Source organism: Amblyomma maculatum, chromosome 3 (assembly GCF_055883805.1).
Source record: "Amblyomma maculatum isolate TAMU_Amacu chromosome 3, ASM5588380v1, whole genome shotgun sequence".
NCBI lineage: Eukaryota > Metazoa > Arthropoda > Arachnida > Ixodida > Ixodidae > Amblyomma > Amblyomma maculatum.
The window spans coordinates 99204961-99212148 of NC_139346.1; positions in this window are offsets into that span (position 1 = coordinate 99204961).

Below are 7188 nucleotides of genomic sequence, written 5' to 3' on the forward strand. Positions count from 1 at the left end.
GATAAGGTACACTCACATTTTCTAATGCTATTTTAATATTATACTAGCTGTGCGCTAAGTCACTGACATGATCTTGTCAATACAAAACAATTTATATTGAGGCCTAGCCCAGGCTCTACAGTGGACATTTGTATCTAACAAGGCAATAATAATGAAGTAAAGAGCAGCTCTCAATATTTCTATGCATCTAGAGAAACACTGCGTTCTCCGCACTACGAACACTGCTTTCTTGTGTTTTGCTTAACAAGTGGGTGATTCCTTTCGCACAATGTGCTTAGAAAATTGTCTCAAGAATGACCAAGATGCACTCTAAAAATGAACTCACTATATTTAGGAAAGTTCAACACTGCTGTGTTTATTCAGTGCATTATTCACAGTTGCATCTCATTGCCATAGAAGTATTTACCGCTGCCAACCCGAATTTCGACATAAGGGGCATCCTGTTTTGCGTAAATACTTTTTTTTGTGAAGTTTTTCATGCAGCATGTGGACCAGTGATCAAACATTTCCATGTCTGTGCTCGCACATAGGAAATCAAAACCATTTGTTCACATAAGAGCCGTAAGTGTAATGCCTTCTTGAGTGCATGTAGCTCCAAAACAAGCTGCTCACAGAAAAATAGACACGCCAGACGCATGCTCACATTAAAGGATTTTACATCACACTTGTATACCATTATGCGTGCTATCTCTTTTCGCGCTTGCGCTTGCCCTATTTATATTTCTGTCGTCTCTTTGGACCTACATCCCTTCAGGATAACGTGCTTTAAATAGCCTTCCCCACGGAAGTATTATGAAATTCATTCATTTTTGTGTTTTTTTAAGGCCTTTCAAGAAAAACTATGTCCTTTTATTTACGTTTTAAGGTGCTGTCAGCTCATGGATGCAGAAATAAATATTTCTTAACGCTTCCCAGAAATGGTTTGATTTGTGTTGGTTATTGTCCCAAAGTGACTCGGGCTTTAAGAGACGCCATAGTGGAGGACTCTTAAAACTGTCGACCACCTGGGGTTCTCTAACGTGCACTAATATCACAGAGCACACAGGCGCCTTGCTTTTTGCCGGTATTAAAAAGCGGCCGCCGAGGCTGGGATGCAATCTCGCATACTTGGGAATAGTTGTCCAGCGCTGTAACCAGTGCACAACCCTGGCAGGGACTTCCCAGAAACATCCTTCAGTGGGACAAAAGAATGAAGAAGTTTAGATTTGCCCGTTCTTCATTTAAGACAAACGAGTATTTTGCAGCATTTTCTCTATATTCTTCTTTCCAACTGTTTTTGGTACGAAGACTTCTATATTTTAAAATATGTTTATTCTCAGATACTCACAGCCCCAGGCAACTTCCATGCGGTGTCGATTGCAATTGGGCAATGAGGAAACAATGGAACAATTAAAAGCTGCAGAACTATTTTTTCAATTTTAGGAAGAACAAAGTCGTTTTACTCTCTTTGCTTCAATTCACGTCGTCCATGAGGCTATATTAGAGAAGGCGCCGCGAGCGCAAAAACAATAAGTGTGAAAAATATCACTTATTCTAGAGAAGGAGACTAAAGGTTGCAATGCAGAAGCATGCGTAATTTTAACTGGTTCCTAGAAGTCACTTAACTTTAAATTCGTATATTTTTACTCTAACGTGAATCGAACTGCAATCATTGCCGTTCCACATTCTGAAGACAAATTGGTTTTTTGTGAGAAAAGGGCACATCTGAACATCTTGTAGCACTGCTAGTTTACATCTGAGGTAAAGAATTTTGATGTTTGGTTTGAGGGGTTTAAATTCTCAAAGCGACTCAGGCTAAGAGAGACGCCGTAGTGGAGGACTCCGGAAATTTCGACCACCTGGGGTTCTTTAACGTGCACTGTCATCGCACAGCAAACGGGCGCCTTGCTTTTCGCCTCCATCGAAAAGCGGCCGCCGAGGCCGGGATTCGATCCCGCGTCCTTGGGAACAGTAGTCGAGCGCCGTAACCACTGCGCCACCCCGGCGGGGCGTAAAGAATTCTGATGAAGTCTAATTTTGTGTTGATAACTCATGAAGCCAACAATCGCGAAATATATCTGCAAAACCATTAGAATCCTTAAAAGAGATGTAAATTATCGAATTTATTCATATCTGAACCCATTGTAGCACTGCTAGTTTACAGCTATTGCGAAGAATTCTGATAAAGTGGAATTTTGAGTTGATAATTCACGAAGCCAAAATTTGATAAATGTATCTGCAATACCATTATCATCCTCAAAAAAGATGCAAATTACCAAATTGATTCTTTGAATTCATTGATATTTTTAGGAGTGAGGAGTAATTCGACTTAGCATTGCCAGGTGACGCCCTCTCTAAACGAAAGAGGACGAAGAAGATTGTGTCGCGCTTAGGCGTGTGTGCCACTTCCAAAGTTCACCCTGGGCTAAACCCCCTGTCTTGCAAAGTGGATTGTTGGGCGGGTTGGTTGGCCATTATGTCAAAACAGTGCTGGAAACACGGACAGATAGGAAGGCAAACACACACAGAGTAATATGTGTTTTTCTTTCAATCTGTCCGTGTTTCTAGCACTGTTTTAACATAAAACCCCTGTCTTGCAGTTCTGTGCCTTCGAGTCTCGCCCCTTTGTCACAGAGTACGTGTAAATATGTAAACTGTCCACAAAATGGAGCGTCTTACTTTAAGTTTACCTGAGTCCCGTCTTTAAAAAAAACATTTATTATATTTCATGAATTTCACAAGGTACCAATAATACACCAAATTACAGTTCATATTTCGCAAGCTGAATATGTTTATTATCTGAAGAGACGAAAGAGCAGGGCAGTGACAAAGAAAATTTCGAGCACTGTGCCAATATATTTTATTCGATACGTTTTGTGGCACTTCAGGAGCAATACCATGAGACATTTACTAGTAGTGAAAGAATGTTCGGTCTGAAGACTGCAAAAGTGATATGTAAATCGTCTCACACGTATACTTATTCTTAGTTTTACAGCATGGTGTCCTCTATTTGAAAGCTCCTTTATAATACGCATGCTTGCTAATCTTTATAAACCAATGCTGTGACACTATTCGACCCTACACTGTGTATACGCAGTGGCTTTGCGAAATCTCGCCAGAATGCTCACGCCCCTATAGGGTTATACATTGAGTCTCACCACAACGAGTAGATTGGGGCGCCCCAGACATCGGGCTTACTCAGCCAAACCTGGCAGAATTTAAATATACCCATTTCTGTCAGGCAAAGATGGCCTCTACAGCAAGTGACGAGCAAGTGAAGGACGCAGGACACTACAAAGGACGATCACACAGGCGACCAGTTCCATGTTTCTCACCCCTGCTGACGGCAGATATGGCCCTGAACGTAGAAGGCTCACGTCTGGCCTTCGATTCACTATTTCCGAGCGAAACACTTTGGGGAATTGTCCTATTTACATAGACCACAGAAGCTTTGTTGCGCGCGAAAAGATTGCAGCCGAATTATTTATTTATTGATTCTTACCTATCCACGTTGCATCAGTGGCTAAGGAGGTCCACTACTGATCGTGGATACTTGGCTTGACACTGAACCAGGTTCCGAGCAGTGTGATATTTAAGTTGTTTTATTTATATGGGCTAGTCATTTGACGTGTGGTGGTGCTTTTTTCCGGCGGACGAACTACATCAGCGATTTAGGTGTTCACACCAGGCCTCCGCGTCAGCTTCATTTTTTGTTATGTGTATAGGCAAAAAACAAGAGTTTAAAAGATGTATTCGGCTCTGATATTTTCAGTGCCTGATGCTGAAGAGAACGAAGACCACCATGTTGAACGTCTGACGGTCAGGAAAGACAACGACGACGGCGCTCGCTCCGACGCTCGTGCGTGGGCTAACACAAGCTCTACGACTGATCACCGAACATTCCCTTGACTGTTCACTATGTAGCGCCCTTTACAAGGTCTCTTATACTCTAAGTGGTGTTGGTGACAGCAATCTCATAACCTGGAGCTTCGCAGCAGGCGCATTGCCTACCACTTCCGCGATGACTAAGACCGCCCACCCCATCGCCTGTCATCAGTCCCGGCGCAGCGCATCAGCGTGACCCAGCCATCTTCAGCGGCACCGATGACATGGATGTGGATGACTCGGTGGCGCCGTATGAACGCGTAAGTGCGTACAACAAGTGGGACGACACCATCAAGCTCACAAAAGTCATCGTTCATTTCAGCGATGTTGCCAATCTATGGTTTCGCAACCATGTGAGTGACATCTCTACCTGGACGGCTCTCAAGACCAGCCTGACCGAAGTTTTTGACCGCCAAGCTATACGTATGCTTCGCGCCGAGGAACCCTTGCAAAATCGTGCACAACAAACCGACGAAAATTTCACCAGTTTCATAGACTATGTCGTCGACCTGCGCGTACGCGTAAACCCTACCATGAGCTACGCCGATAAGATCAGGCCCATTATGCAAGGCATTGATGACGACGCCTTCCAGATGCTCGTCGCAAAAAAAGCCGACAAACCGTGTCCGAAGTTATCACCTACTGCCAAAGCTTCGTTGAGCTGCACAAACGGTGGCTTTCCATAAAACGCGCTGGTCTTCAGCAGGCCATCCTTTTTAGCTTGGCCCTCTCCGGGGACGGTACTTTGGACCAACAGTCGCTCTTTCAGCGCATCTATCAGTTTGTTCGCGAGCAAGTCGCACGCCGCACGTTGACAAAATGTGAACGGATCTACACAGTTACCGATATATATATATATATATATATATATATATATATATATATATATATATATATATATATTGTTCGCCAACACTCGAGCAAACATGTTTATTCCAGCTCGAATCTAGAAGTCTGCGCGTGATCGCCCGAACACCGGTGAATGATGATGATGATGCTGCGTATGTTCACGTGAAAGTTCTGGCGCCTGCGCTCACAAAATACCCCCCGCCAACGAAGCGGCCACCCTGTTTGTTGTTTAGATGGAATCGGGTCGGCGGGTTTACGGCTTCATGCCAGAAACATGAACAAATTCTGACAGCTGATGCAGATCGGCGACGGTATGCGACGAGACAACGCGGTAGTTCACAGGAGAAGTTTGCTGGAGCATAGCGTAAGAACCAATATAGCGGAGAATAAGCTTCTCGCACAATCCAGGGGTGAAGACTGGAGTACAGAGTAGAAATTCATCACCAGGTGGAAAAAAGGGAGTGCGGTTGTTCTCGTTTTTCTCTTTTTGCTGGGCGGCTTCAGTGTTGCGGCGAGCAATTTGGTGGCAATTGGTCATACGTGTAGCGAACTGGTCGCCCAAGGAGGCAGATGGAAAGGGACCAGCACAGAAGAAGGTGGTGCCGAATAGTGTGGTTAGTTGACGACCATAAATGAATTAAGGACTGTATCCAATGGCGCGTTCAACAGCGGAATAATACGCATAGGTAACGAAAGGCAAAATGGTGTTCCAGTTCTTATGGTCAGGAGTGACATACACGGAAATCACGTCGGACTGTGCGCGGTGAAAGCGCTTGACGAGGCCATTGGTCAAAGGATGACTGCTTGAAGACGTCTTGGGAATGGTGTGGGCAGCGCGGAGTACTTCCGCTAGGATTTGGGAAACAAATGTTTTCCCACGGTCGCTCATCAAAATACGAGGGGAACCATGGCTCAAGACGATTACCCACAGAAACAACTTGGCAACTTCTGATGCGGCACCGGAGCAAAAAGTTGGTGTTTCAGCGTCCCACGTCAGATGGTTGATTGCGATTACAACCCATCTGTGACTGACGGGCTTCAGAGGCTGGGGGTCGTGTAATTAAACGGTGACAAAAACGAAAGGCACGGATGGGCAAGGAAGAGATGTTGACCGCTTACGACGCTGGGAAGGCGCGCATAATTATATGTATTTAGCAACGCTGGTAGAAAGCACGGACCAAAAGTAACGGCTTTTTATACGGTTGTACGTCTTGTGGTATCCTAAATAAGCAGCAGTTGCATCGTCGTAGTAAGCCTCCAACAATCGATGATAGAAAGTACGAGGCACATCGGGAACCCACTGGTGACCAGTCGTGTGGTATACAGAGCGGTAAGCGTTCCATGTGGAAAGCAGAAAAGGCGGGGCCGACGACGCAGGCGACTGTTGGGGGCCAGTGCTTTAACGTAGAGGCGAGCGATAATTGTGCTGCAGTAAGTATCAGCCTACTGCAATGCCGGCAAGTCAGTGCTGAGGTGCAGTCAGGATGGATAATAACGGGCGGTTGAGAGCATGGGCTACTGCAGCCACATGACCACACATAGGAGCAGGACACGGGGAACGAACTTGAGCAGGTGGCTTCGAAGCAATTTCAGCGTACGTGGGGGAGCGGTAGGCGGTAGTCGACGTGGGTGGTGCCGCGGCGAAGGCGAAAGCGGCCAGTTCGTCACTGACGACACTGCGCAAATCGGGAGTAGTTGGCTGGAGGTTCGGGCTTCCAGGAACTAAGCTTGCGTGGCCGGATAGCTCCTCTCGTGTAATAGCAAGGATGATAGAGCACAGGTCGCCGTCTACAGGAACGTCGCCATTGATGTTGTTTTGCTGCAGGCGACATGACTAAGATTCGTCCAGGCATTGGCAGGTAGTGGTAAAATCCGACAAAGTGGAGAAGTTCTGAACCAGCAGGAAGTTGGTGCGATGGTTCCGATGCCCTTTACAGTATGGTTCACGCGTTCAGTATCCGTTACAGCAGCATAGATTTGTCGGCAAAGGGCTAAATTGTCCTCGATATACAATGGGTAGTACTAACCAGGCTGTTGAAGACGGGTGGCGAGCTTCTCAGAACGACGGCAAGACATCTCAGAACAACGAGATGTCTTGCCGAAAATTTTCCGCAGCTGCTAGGTGAACGTTGACAGTCAGGGATGTGGTCCTCGTGATTAAGAAACCACGTTTTTGCGACGGCAATGAAATAGCAGACTACGTTCATTAAATTGTGCGAGTCATTCCAGAGGTTTACCGAACTCACTCTGGTGTAAATATCAAGCCAGTCTTCGACATCGTTGCAGCGAAGGCCGGCAAAGAGCTGAGGATCGCGCTGGCGGCTGGTGCCGGTCCAGGTAGGGGTAGCCACAACAGTAGGGGCAATTGCTGGGAGCGGGTGGTTTTCGCTGCCCTCGTTCATACCAACTGGGAGTGACGGCAAGCGAAGGCAGAAACGAAGCTCCAGGGGGAACAATAGACAGGTTTAAAGCGGT